The sequence below is a fragment of the Rhinopithecus bieti genome, unplaced genomic scaffold (genome assembly GCF_001698545.2).
Source record: "Rhinopithecus bieti isolate Rb0 unplaced genomic scaffold, ASM169854v2 scaffold_74563, whole genome shotgun sequence".
NCBI lineage: Eukaryota > Metazoa > Chordata > Mammalia > Primates > Cercopithecidae > Rhinopithecus > Rhinopithecus bieti.
Window position 1 is genome coordinate 1,113,254 of NW_016827726.1, and position 12,216 is coordinate 1,125,469.

General features: G+C 48.7%; 1 pseudogene; it reads left to right on the forward strand.

Moving 5' to 3' along the window:
• Nucleotides 1-3,111: 3,111 nt before the first annotated feature.
• LOC108523464 (olfactory receptor 1361-like) lies at nt 3,112-4,905 on the forward strand (annotated as a pseudogene).
• The last annotated feature ends 7,311 nt before the right edge of the window (nt 4,906-12,216 follow it).

Genomic DNA, 12,216 nt, shown 5'->3' on the forward strand with positions numbered 1-12,216 from the left:
CTACACGAGTCACAGGTCCTGGATCATACGCAGGCCACACAGTCATCCTTCCCACAGATGTAGCTGAGGAAGCTCCTGTTGACATGCAACCGTGGACCTTCCCACACTGACACTGACTCGACACTGCCTCCCTCTCCTCCGCTCACTTAGAAAGGCCTGCACTTCATGCTTTAAGTGATCATTTTATTTCTTAAACGTATTCCAAACGTTTTTTTTTTTTTGAGACGGAGTCTCGCTCTGTCGCCCAGGCTGGAGTGCAATGGCACAATCTCAGCTCACTGCAACCTCCACCTCCTGGTGACTCTCCTGCCTCAGCCTTCCAAGTAGCTGGTACTACATGTGCCCGCCACGATGCCCTCCAGCTAATTTTTGTATTTTTAGTAGAGACAGGTTTCACCACGTTGGCCAAGCTGGTCTTGAACTCCTGACCTCAGGTAATCTGGCCGCCTCGGCCTCCCAAAGGGCTGGAATTACAGGCACGAGCCACTGCACCTGGCCCCAAACATTTCTCATCAAACACCATGTCTGCACTTTACACAAGTAGATTTTGATGTACAATGCCTTTGTAATAGTTTATTCTTTCATTTGATGAATATATTGAGCACCTACCATGTGCCAGGTATTGTTCCTGTCACTGAGGACACAACAGCGAGTGAGACAGATGCAACCCTGTTCTCAGGAGAGCACAGGCTCATAGGGGAAACAGGCCATAAAAGAGTCAGTGAACAGGACCACCTTGCACAGAGATATATGCTGCAAACACAATAAAGCAGGATTCAGAGAGACTTATGGAAGGAGGGGCTACTCAAAATTGCACAGAGAGGACCTTCCAAGGAGGTGCTATTTGAGTGAAAGCAGAGATGGCAAGAGGGCACCAGCCCCATGAAGGTCCAGGCAGAGAGAATGCCAGCTGGGAAAAGTCCAGTGCAAAGGCCCAGGGGCAGGGTAGTCCTGAGTGGCTGGCAGGAGATACAGTCAGAAGAGTCATGGGAACAAGCCAAGAAGGGACAGATAGGCTGAGGTCAGGAGGCTGGGCCTTAGTCTGAGTGTGATGAGCTTCTACTGGGGAGTTTTGAGCACAAGAGTGTTAGGATCCCTTTGCGGCTTTTGTTGTTTTGTTCTGAGATGAAGTCTCACTCTGTTGCCCAGGCTGGAGTGCAGTAGCATGATCTCAGCTCACTGCAACCTCCACCTCCTGGGTTCAAGAGATTCTTGTGCCTCAGCCTCCTGAGTAGCTGGGATTACAGGCTTGCATCACCACACTGGGCTAATTTTTGTATTTTTAGTGCAGAAGGGGTTTCACCATGTTGGCTGGGCTGGTCTCAAACTCCTGACCTCAAGTGATCCACCCACTTCAGCCTCCCGAAGTGCTGGGATTACAGGTGTAAGCCACCATGCCCGGCCACCTTTGTGTTTTTAGCAGCTTATTCCTGCTGCTGAAGGGAGGAAAGCCAGTATCCTGGCATGGGTGGAAACAATGTCTGTAGTGTCCTGGGTGAGAGATGCTGGTATCATGCACCAGGATGGATGGATGTAATTCTGGGCTTTCTCAAAACTCTACTATGTAAGACGAGGGTCATGCAAGGTTGGTTGGTTGGGTTTCATAGGATGGAATCTTGAAAGTGTGAAGGCCTGGCCCTTTAGGGACTTTTGAGGTCACTGTATACAAAGCCTTTGCAGACAACACAGTGAGGCCCACAGCAGAGAAGGAGCAGTACAAGATCACACAGCTGGTCAGTGGGGAAGGCCAGGCTGGGAACAGCATCTCCAGGCTCTGAAAACATACATTTTCTTCCCCCCCCTCCTTTTTTTTTTGAGATAGAGTCTCATTCTGTCATCCAGGCTGGAGTGCAGTGGTGTGATCTCGACTCAGTGCAATCTCCGCCTCCCGGATTCAAGCAATTCTCCTGCCTAAGACTCCCGCATAGCTGGGATTACAGTGCGGCACCACGCCAGCTAATTTTTGTATTTTTAGGAGAGACAGGGTTTCCCTACGTTGGTCATGCTGATCTTGAACTCCTGACCTTGTGATCCGCCTGCCTTGGCCTCCCAAAGTGCTGGGATTACAGGCATGAGCCACCGCACCCAGCCCTGAACATACATTTTCTAGTGGCCAAAACCCGGACAGTCTAGAAGAGACTCTTACATAGAACTGGACACCATGGTCTGCAGGTTTCTAGTCAGTAAAGCCTGCTCCAGGCCTTCATATGCTCATCACATCTTCCACTGTCACATTTTGGGAGCGTTTACCAACATCTTTCCACACTAGGCTCTGCCTATCTAACTGTCAGCGCTTTTAGACGTGGGCCCATCTCTAATTGCCATGGACTCCCCTCCACTCACAGTTATGTGATGAGGACATGCTGGCTGAATTAAGGTCAAAGACAGGGATGCTGCCTTCAGCCCCAGCGTCTGAGAACAAAGCAGGCTGGCCCTCTGCAGCATGATGACTGAGGCACAGGCTCAGGATTCAACAGAGTAAGGCTTTTCAGCAGATGAAGTAACTGAGCAAATCACTTACTCTGATTTGCTCAGTTACTTCATCTGAAAAATGGGGATAAATTACCTATTTTATAAGGCAGGGATTAAAAGCAATAGTGTACGTAAAGTCCTTCACATGATGGCACTCAAAAAACACTGAGTTGGCCGGCCATGGTGGCTCACGCCTGTAATCCCAGCACTTTGGGTGGCTGAGTGGGTGGATCACCTGAGGTCAGGAGTTCGAGACCAGCCTGGCCAACATGGTGAAACCCTGTCTCTAGTAAAAATACAAAAATTAGCCAGGCATGGTGGCAAGTGCCTGTAATCCCAGCTGCTTGGAAGGCTGAGGCAGGAGAATCGCTTGAACCTGGGAGGCAGAGGTTGCAGTGAGCCGAGACTGTGTTGCTGCACTCCAGCCTGGGCAATAAGAGCAAAATTCCATCTCAAAAAAAAAAAAAAAAAAAAAAGCACTGAGTAAAAAGTGACAGTTGTTACAGACTAAAGCTCTGTTCATTTATCTAATTGCAAATGAACTGCAATCTAATTCTGAACATAAAGCAAGCCCAGGCTCTGCTGAGTGCCTTTCCCCCGTGGTCTGTGCAGCCTGCTACCTCCCTGAGCTGCAGTGAGATGTCCAGGGGTAAGGGGAATGAGACAAGAGTCGGCGAGTTCCCCTTGCTCGGCATCACCAGTGACTCAGGGCAGCAGCAGGCCCTCTTCTGGCTCTTCCTGTGTATGTACTTAGTCACACCCTCATCATCCTGGGCATCAGCTCCAACCCTCGCCTGCACACATGTACTTCTTCACCCATCTCTCCTTTGTCAACATCTGCTTCATCACCAACCTGATCCCCAAGCTCCTGGCCAACCATGTGGCAGGAACACGGATGATCTCTTTTTTTTTTTTTGAGACGGAGTCTCACTCTGTCACCCAGACTGGAATGCAGTGGCCTGATCTGAGCTCACTGCAAGCTCCGCCTCCTGGGTTCACGCCATTCTCCTGCCTCAGCCTCCCGAGTAGCTGGGACTACAGGCACCCACCACCACGNTTGCAGTGCTGCAAGGACAGGAGTCCAGTGTTACTAGCTCTGCCTATTTACCAAGAACCAGAAATGCAGATTTTATCTGGAATCTTTGTTTTTTAAAATGTCAGCCCATGTGAGATGTTTTGTAAAACATGAAGTGTCCAAACTAAATACACCTGCAGGCCAGGTCTGGCTCATAGGAGCTAGTGTGCCTCTCCGGTCTACACGAGTCACAGGTCCTGGATCATACGCAGGCCACACAGTCATCCTTCCCACAGATGTAGCTGAGGAAGCTCCTGTTGACATGCAACCGTGGACCTTCCCACACTGACACTGACTCGACACTGCCTCCCTCTCCTCCGCTCACTTAGAAAGGCCTGCACTTCATGCTTTAAGTGATCATTTTATTTCTTAAACGTATTCCAAACGTTTTTTTTTTTTTGAGACGGAGTCTCGCTCTGTCGCCCAGGCTGGAATGCAGTGGCCTGATCTGAGCTCACTGCAAGCTCCGCCTCCTGGGTTCACGCCATTCTCCTGCCTCAGCCTCCCGAGTAGCTGGGACTACAGGCACCCACCACCACGCCTGGCTAATTTTTTGTATTTTAGTAGAGACAGGGTTTCACCATGTTAGCCAGGATGGTCTCAATCTCCTGACCTCGTGATCCACCCTTCTCAGCCTCCCAAAGTGCTGGGATTACAGGCGTGAGCCACCACACCCAGCCTATGGACAATCTTTTATCCCCAGTGCCTGACTCAGATGTGCTTCCTCATCTCCTTTGCCAACGTGGGAACACCTTTCTGCTGGCCATCATGGCGCTGGACTGCTATGTGGCCATCTGCAGCCCCTGCAGGACTGCTCCATCATCACCCCTGGCTCAGTCAGGGGCTGGCCACGCTAGTGTGGGCGGGCTCCAGCCTCATCTCCCTGGTCCACACGGTCTTCATGAGCAGACTGGCCTTCTGCTCCTCTACCCAGGAGATTTCACACTTCTACTGCGACGCCTACCCGCTCATGAAGATCGCCTGCTCACACACACGTCAATCGGCGTGTATTCCTGGAGGCTGTGGTCCTGTTCCTGGCTCCTTGTGTACCCATCTTGATCTCCTACATCCGCATTGCTGCAGCCATCCCCCAGACTCCATCTTCCACAGGAAGGCGCAAGGCATGTTCCACATGTAGCTCCCACCTGTCTGTGGTCACCCTGTTCTATGGAACTGTCCTGGGGATCTGCATATGACCCCCAGACTCCTTTTCAGCCCAGGACACCATAGCAACCATCATGTACACTGTGGTGACCCCTATGCTAAACCCCTTCACCTACAGCCTGAGGAACAAGGAGGTTCAGGAGGCCGTGAGAAGCCTCTTTAGTGGGGGCTCACGCCCATCACAGTGCTGGTGAGTGCTGGGCCGATGTCTGGGGAGGTTCAAGATAGGAGGAAACAGAACCTGACTCTGAACGTCACTTCAGCACCACTTCTTTCCACACACCAATTTAGACTATTTTTAGAGAAAGAGAAAACAAAACTGAAAAGAAGAAGAAGAATTAGAAGAGAATTTGACTATTGTTAGAAGAGCTATGCCTTTCTCTGGGAATCTAAATCAGCTGCAGGTAACAGAAAATCCCAATTACATCTGTTTAAACAAGACAGGGGTTTATTTTTGTCTTCCATAATGACAATTCCAGAATGGAAAGTCCAAGGCCAGAAACGTGGCTCCTTCTAGATCCCTCCTCCACCAGCCACAGAGTGAGGCTTTCAGCCCTGTGTTTCCAAAATGGCTGCTGGGGATCCCACCATCTCGTCCTGTCCCAGCGACAGGATGAGGAGAGGAAGGGCAAAAGGAGTTTATCACTTTCAAGGGGTTTCCCAGAATCCCCACTCAGCATCTTCTTTGCACATCTCAATGACCTCCCGCCTGCCAAGCAGGCTGGGGAAGGTCGTTGTCATATGCTGCTGTTGTTTGTTCACGTGTTTGTTAGGGCTAGACACGTCACCACTTCCAATGAAATAGAGATTCTCTTAGAAAGGAAAAGAATTAAGTGGATAATGGACAAAGGGAAGACATGTTGCAATACCTGACTTATTTTGCCACGTTCACAGATGTGAGGTCATATAGTTATTATAGAAGTTTTGTACATGGATTCCCTCTGGACTAATTGTGTATTAGGAGACAAACCGGATGGGTTTCCACACTCCTGAGGCTAGAGAATCTGAAGACAAATCCTGCAGTTTTCCTAAACATCAGAGTGAGGAGACAAGCAGTGTGAGGAAAAGTGATGGGGAGATTTTGTGGCATTAACTTATTGTGAGACTACAAGTTTTTTAAGGAGGAGTAGATTTTATTTGAGATTTGTTTTTCCTCTGTGGGAATTTTTGTGGGTTTTCTGTTTGTTTGTTTGTTTGTTTGAGATGGAGTTTCACTCCTGTTGCCCAGGATGGAGTGCAGTGACGTGATCTTGCACTCTGCCTCCTGGGTTCAAGTGATTCTCCTGCCTCAGCCTCCCAAGTAGCTGGGATTACAGTTGCACGCCACCATGCCCAACTAATTTTTGTGCTTTTAGTAGAGATGAGGCTTCACCATGTTGGCCAGGCTGGTCGCAAACTCCTGACCTCAGATGATCTACCCGCCTTGGCCTCCCAAAGTGCTGGGATTACAGGCGTGAGCCACCTTGCCCGGCCCCTCCGTGGGAACTTAATATGGGGAAGAACTTATACTGTTCAAATTTTGCACGTTGTAATATTGATATAAACTGCTCTTAAAATAAAGCACCACAACACTCCAAATGTAATAAAGGAGACAATGAAGCATACAGTCAAATATCAAATATTTCACAAGGCTTTGTGGAACATGTATTTCTAGGTTCAATATCAAGAGCTAAATCAATACAATTTGTACAAAATCAGCTGCATGAGACTTTGTAATTGCTATGCCTTCTTAGTTTTTGTATTTTCTGATGTTTTGACATTGAGGGCCTCTATAATGGGAGAGGGACTGCCTCTCCCAGAGTTAGGTAATTCCTAGAGATAGAGATAGCACACAACTCAACTAGGGTGGTGCCTTTGACATGCAAGCTCATCATTCCAGAACCCAGACCACCCCCAGCTTCTCACTCTGGGCCAACACTTCCCTTCCACAATCATCCCAGGTCTAGGTATCAGGCCACTAGGTACAGATCCTACGCCCAGAGCTCACTGAAATTACTCAAACCAGCCAATCCTAAACCTGTGTAGCCTGCCTCTCCCATTCCTAACTGCAGAAACCATAACAAAGGCTCTTCCCCATGTTTTCTTCTTGCTTCCTCTACCTCCTGACCAATGCTAGCACTTCCCATGTGGCCCACCGTGGCATGTTGTGCCTCCTGTTTCTAGCAATCTGTGACATAAAATCTTCTTCCTTCAAGACAGTCATTTCTGTGTCTGTGTGTCTTACCATACCTGATTAAAACAAACCCTGGGAATATTTTTATCCCAGTGTGATAGTTTGTTTGTTTGTTTTTGTATTTTTAGTAGAGACAGAGTTTCACCATGTTAACCAGGCTGGTCTCAAACTCCTGACCTCAACTGATCGTCCCACCTCGGCCTCCCAAAGTGCTGGGATTACAGGCGTGAGCCACCTCACCCAGCCCCGATGTGATAGTTTTAAAACTGAGAATATCCAGTATGCTTGGAGTGGTGAAGCAGGCACTTAAGGTGTGAATCAAAGATAAATCAAACTGTGACTGATGGTGATACAAACAGGAGACAGGGAAATACTGGGTAGAAGAGGGCGGTTCCCTGGAAAAGGCCCCACCCTCAAGCCTGAAGACCTGAAGCCCTAAGTGAGGACAGGCATTTCTGTTTTCCTGCCCAAAAAGTTGCCTTTGGGTCCACCATGCCCCCCACCCTGCACCCATATAAACCCAAGACCTTAGCGGGCACAGACACAAGTGGCTGAATGTCAAGAGGAGCAGAGGAACAGACCAGCAGACACCAGCAGACCAGCAATGGTGGAATGACACAGCAGAGAAAAGGAGAAGAGGAAGGATGTCTAGACACCAAGAGCAGTTCAGCTGGGGACAGTCGGGCTGACTCCAGGGGAAGACCACCTTCTCACTCCATCCCCACTTCCAGCTCCCCATCCATCTCACTGAGAGCCACCTCTGCTACGCAATAAAACCTTGTAGTCATCCTTTCAGCCCACGTGTGATCTGATTTTTCTGGTACACTGGGCAAGAACTCAGGCTGTCACACTGGTCCCCTGCCCTTGCATTAAGGCAGAGGGTTTACTGAGCTGATTAACACAAGCCGTCTGCAGATGGCAAAGCTGAAAGAACACACTGTAACATATGCCCACATGGGCTTCAGGAGTTGTAGACACCCCACCCTAGGCACCACCATGGGGCTGGAGCCCAAAAGCACTCCCCACACCCTCTGCACCTGCCCATCTGCATGCTCCCCCTTGGGGCTCCAGCAGCCACACCCCTGTTGCATGTCCTGCCAGGGGGATAAGGGACCTCCCCAGTTTCAATGGGAGAGTAAACTGGAACAAACTTTCTGTAAGAAAATGTAGCAATTTTACCAAATCCATAAAACCTGGCTCAACAAATCATATTTTAGGAATTTATCATTAAGAAAGAAATTTATCATTTCTCATTAAATAACAAGTTGTTATGATGTTCATTATACTATTTTGATAATAAAAGATTCAGATGTCCATTGGTTTGAGAAATGTTAAATAAATTATTATTTTGTTCTTAAAATCATGACAATCTATACTTACTAACATGGAAAGATGTCAAAGATACGCTCAGTTTTTTTAAAAGCAAGTAAAAGGATAGAATAAACCACTCTTTGTACACATAATCATGCACAGAAAAATGTTCTTAATAGATATATATATAAAACATCTTAAGGATGAGTATCTCTTAGCAAAGGGTAATTTTCATATAGAGTTTCTGCATCCAAATATTTTAAGGGAGTGTTTTTTTCTCTTATAATCAGAAAACAGCAGTTTCATTTATTCAAAAACATACAAAAATATTGAGGGTAGCGCAGAGAAGCCTGTCACTTACATGGCTTGCCTGTAGTTTGCCTGACCCAGGAGGAAGGCCCAGTCGTGATAGGTGATGGAGCAGCACGTTAGTGGTGGGCTTGAGGAAGCAGTTCTACAAGGCAAGCCAGAATGGAGAGAGGGATATCATGCAAAAGGTCAGAGGAGGGAGCTCCAGGATCAGCACCCCGCCAAAGCAATGCCTCACCTTGAAAGAGCAAATGGAATCAACGATTTTGGAATCCTGGAACCTGATTGGACTCTTAGAACAACCAGCGGAGTGCTTCACGAAAGGGGAGGCTACTGCACTTTGGTATGAAAGCAGCAAGTATAATCGGCTACCACCCCTCCTCCCACCATTTCTCAGCCCCACTGGAGGGTCAGGTTGCTGCCAGATCAGAAAGCCAGGACCTTGTCTTGCAAATCTAGGGGTTGTATAATACGTATTGGGTGATCTGAATAGTATTCTGAGGGACCAAAGCAGACATCAGCCTTGGTTTCATCCTGAGGAGAGAAGCCATTTCTCTTACTGTCTCCTGTCTCTGAAGAGGAGGAGGAAGTAAAAGTTGAAAAACAACAGGAATGAAGTCAGTGGCAAGACCAGCTGGTGCCACTGATGACCAGGCCTGAGGCTAAAAGATTAACCCCCCCCCCCCCCACTCTAACCACATGTGCTCTCAATCTATCACGACCCTTTCACGTGGAACACCTTAGAGTTGTAAGCCCTTAAAAGGGCCAGGAACTCTGTCTTCAGGGAGCTTGGCTCTTAAGACATGAGTCTGCTGATGCTCCTGGCTGAATAAAAACCTCTTCCTTCTTTAATCCGGTGTCTGAGGCGTTTTGTCTGCGGCTCGTCCTGCTACATTTCTTGGTTCCCTGACGGGGAAGCGAGGTGGTTAACAGACGGTGGTCGAGGCAGCCCCTTAGACAGCTTAGGCCTGTCCCGTGAAACATCCCTGCGGGGGACTCTGGCCAGCTTGAGCGACATGGATTCTGAGTGCGCTCCCAGATAGGCAATTGCCCCAGTGGAAAGTCTCGTCACAGCAGTGCACAGCAGGACCCCGCAGAGGATTAACACAGTGGCTGAACACCAGGAAAGAACTGGCACTTTAAGTCTGGGCATCTGAAACTTGGTTAGACTGGTCTTTGGAACTTGCCCACTCCGTTTGAGTGGAAGCGTGGCCTGATCACCCACGGCGCGCCTGTACCGGCACTTTGGTTTTTGACTTGACTTGAATTGCTTGATACTTTGGTTTTGGTTTTGACCTGGCTTGGATTTCTGGATACTCTGATTTTGGTTTTGACTCTGGTTTGGTGTAAACTGAAAAAGTGTGTGTGTGCCCTTTTCACCCGTTCTTTATTCTGTGGTGTGCGTGTGGTGTAAGCGTGGTGTTCTGTCTCGAGGAAACATGGGTCAGACACAAAGTGAGCCCACTCCACTAGGAACTATGTTGAAAAATTTCAAGGAAGGATTTAGTGGAGACTATGGGGTTCCTGATACCAGGAAAACTTAGAACTTTGTGTGAAATAGATTGGCCAACGTTAGAAGTGGGCTGGCCATGAGAAGAAAGCCTGGACAGGTCCCTTGTTTCTATGGACTGGTAAGTCAGGACACTCAGACCAGTTCCCATACATACTTGGTTACACTTGGTTACAGCTGGTGCTAGACCCCCCACAGTGGCTAAGAGGGCAGGCAGCAGCAGTGCTAGTAGCAAAGGGACAGACAGCCAAGGAAGGATCCTGCTCCACCTGACAAGGGAAATCAACTCCCGAAGTTCTGTTTGACCCAACATCAGAAGATCCATTGCAGGAGATGGCACCAGTGATCCCAGTGGTGCCCTCCCCTTACCAGGGAGAGAGGCTCCCCGCTCTTGAGCCCACAGTGCTTGAGCCTGTGCAAGACAAACATACCCCTAGGCCACCCAGAGTAGACAAGAGAGGAGGTGAAGACTCGGGAGAAACCCCTCCCTTGGCAGCTCGTTTACAACCCAAAACTGGGATACAAATGCCCGTGAGAGAGCAGCGGTATCCTGGGATAGATGAGGATGGGCACATGGTGGAGACGCGGGTTTTGTGTACCAGCCCTTCACCTCTGCCGACCTTCTCAACTGGAAAACAATACCCTGTCCTATACTGAAAAGCCACAAGCTCGAATTGATTTGCTCCAAACTATTATCCAGACCCATAACCCCACTTGGGCTGACTGCCACCAGTTGCTCATGTTCCTCTTTAACACAGATGAAAGGGAGAGAGTGCTCTAAGCAGCAACTAAGTGGTTGGAGGAACATGCGCCAGCTGACTACCAAAACCCCCGAGGGTATGTAGGGACCCAGTTCCCAGGAACCGACCCCCAGTGGGACCCAGATGAAAGAGAGGATATGCAAAGGCTGAACCGCTACAGGGAAGCTCTCCTGGAAGGATTAAAGAGGGAGCCCAGAAGGCCACAAACGTTAACAAGGTCTCTGAGGTCATTCAGGGAAAAGAAGAAAGTCCAGCACAATTCTACGAGAGACTGTGTGAGGCCTATCGTATGTATACTCCCTTCGATCCCAACAGCCCTGAAAATCAGCGCATGATTTAGTTAGTCAAAGCGCAGAAGGCACTAGAAGAAAACTGCAGAAACAGGCTGGGTTTGCAGGGATGAATACATCAGTTATTAGAAATAGCTAACCAGGTGTTTGTAAACAGGGACGCAGTAAGCCGTGAGGAAAACCTCAAAGAGAATGAACGCCAGGCCCGGCGAAACACTGACCTGTTAGCTGCAGCCATCAGAGGGGTCCCCCCAAAGAGGCAAGGGAAGGGGGGGTCCTGCCCCTCCACACCTGTGGGTGTTTCTCGTCAGGTGGAACGAGAGACTTGAGAAAAGAAATGAGACACAAAAGTATAGCGAAAGAAAAAGTGGGCCCAGGGGACCAGGCGCTTAGCATTCAGAGGACCCATGCCAGCACCGGTCTCTGAGTTTCCTCAGTATTTATTTATTGATCATTATCTTTACCATCTTGGAAAAAGGGGAAGTGGCAGGACAACAGGGTCACAGCAGGGAGAAGGTCAGTAGAAAAACATGAATAAAGATCTCCGTGACATGAACAAGTTTAAGGAAAAGTGCTGTGCTTTGATGTGCATATATGCAAACATCCTCATAAACATTTTCAGTGCACAAAGAGCAGCACTGTCGCTAGCACGTCCCACCTCCAGTCCTAAGGCAGGTTTCTCCTATCTCAGTAAATAGAACATACAATCGGGTTTTACACCAGGACATTCCATCGCCCAGGGACGGGCAGGAGACAGATGCCTTTCTCTAGCTCAACTGCCAAGAGGCCTTCTTTCCTCTTTTGCTAATTCTCCTCAGCACAGACCCTTTACAGGGGTGTCGGGCTGGGGGATGATCGGGTCTTTCCCTTCCCACAGGCCATATTTCAGACTATCACATGGGGAGAAACCTTGGACAATACCTAGCTTTCCTAGGCAAAAGTCCCTGCCGGTTTTCCTCAGTGTTTGTGTCCCTGGGTACTTGAGATTAAGAGAATGGTGATGACTTTTAATAAGCATGCTGCCTTCAGGCACTTGTTTAACAAAGCACAGCCTGCATAGCCCAAAATCTATTAAACCTTGAGTCACCACAGCACATGTCTCTGCAAGGACAGGGTTGGGGGCAGGATTACAGATTAACAGCATCTCAAGG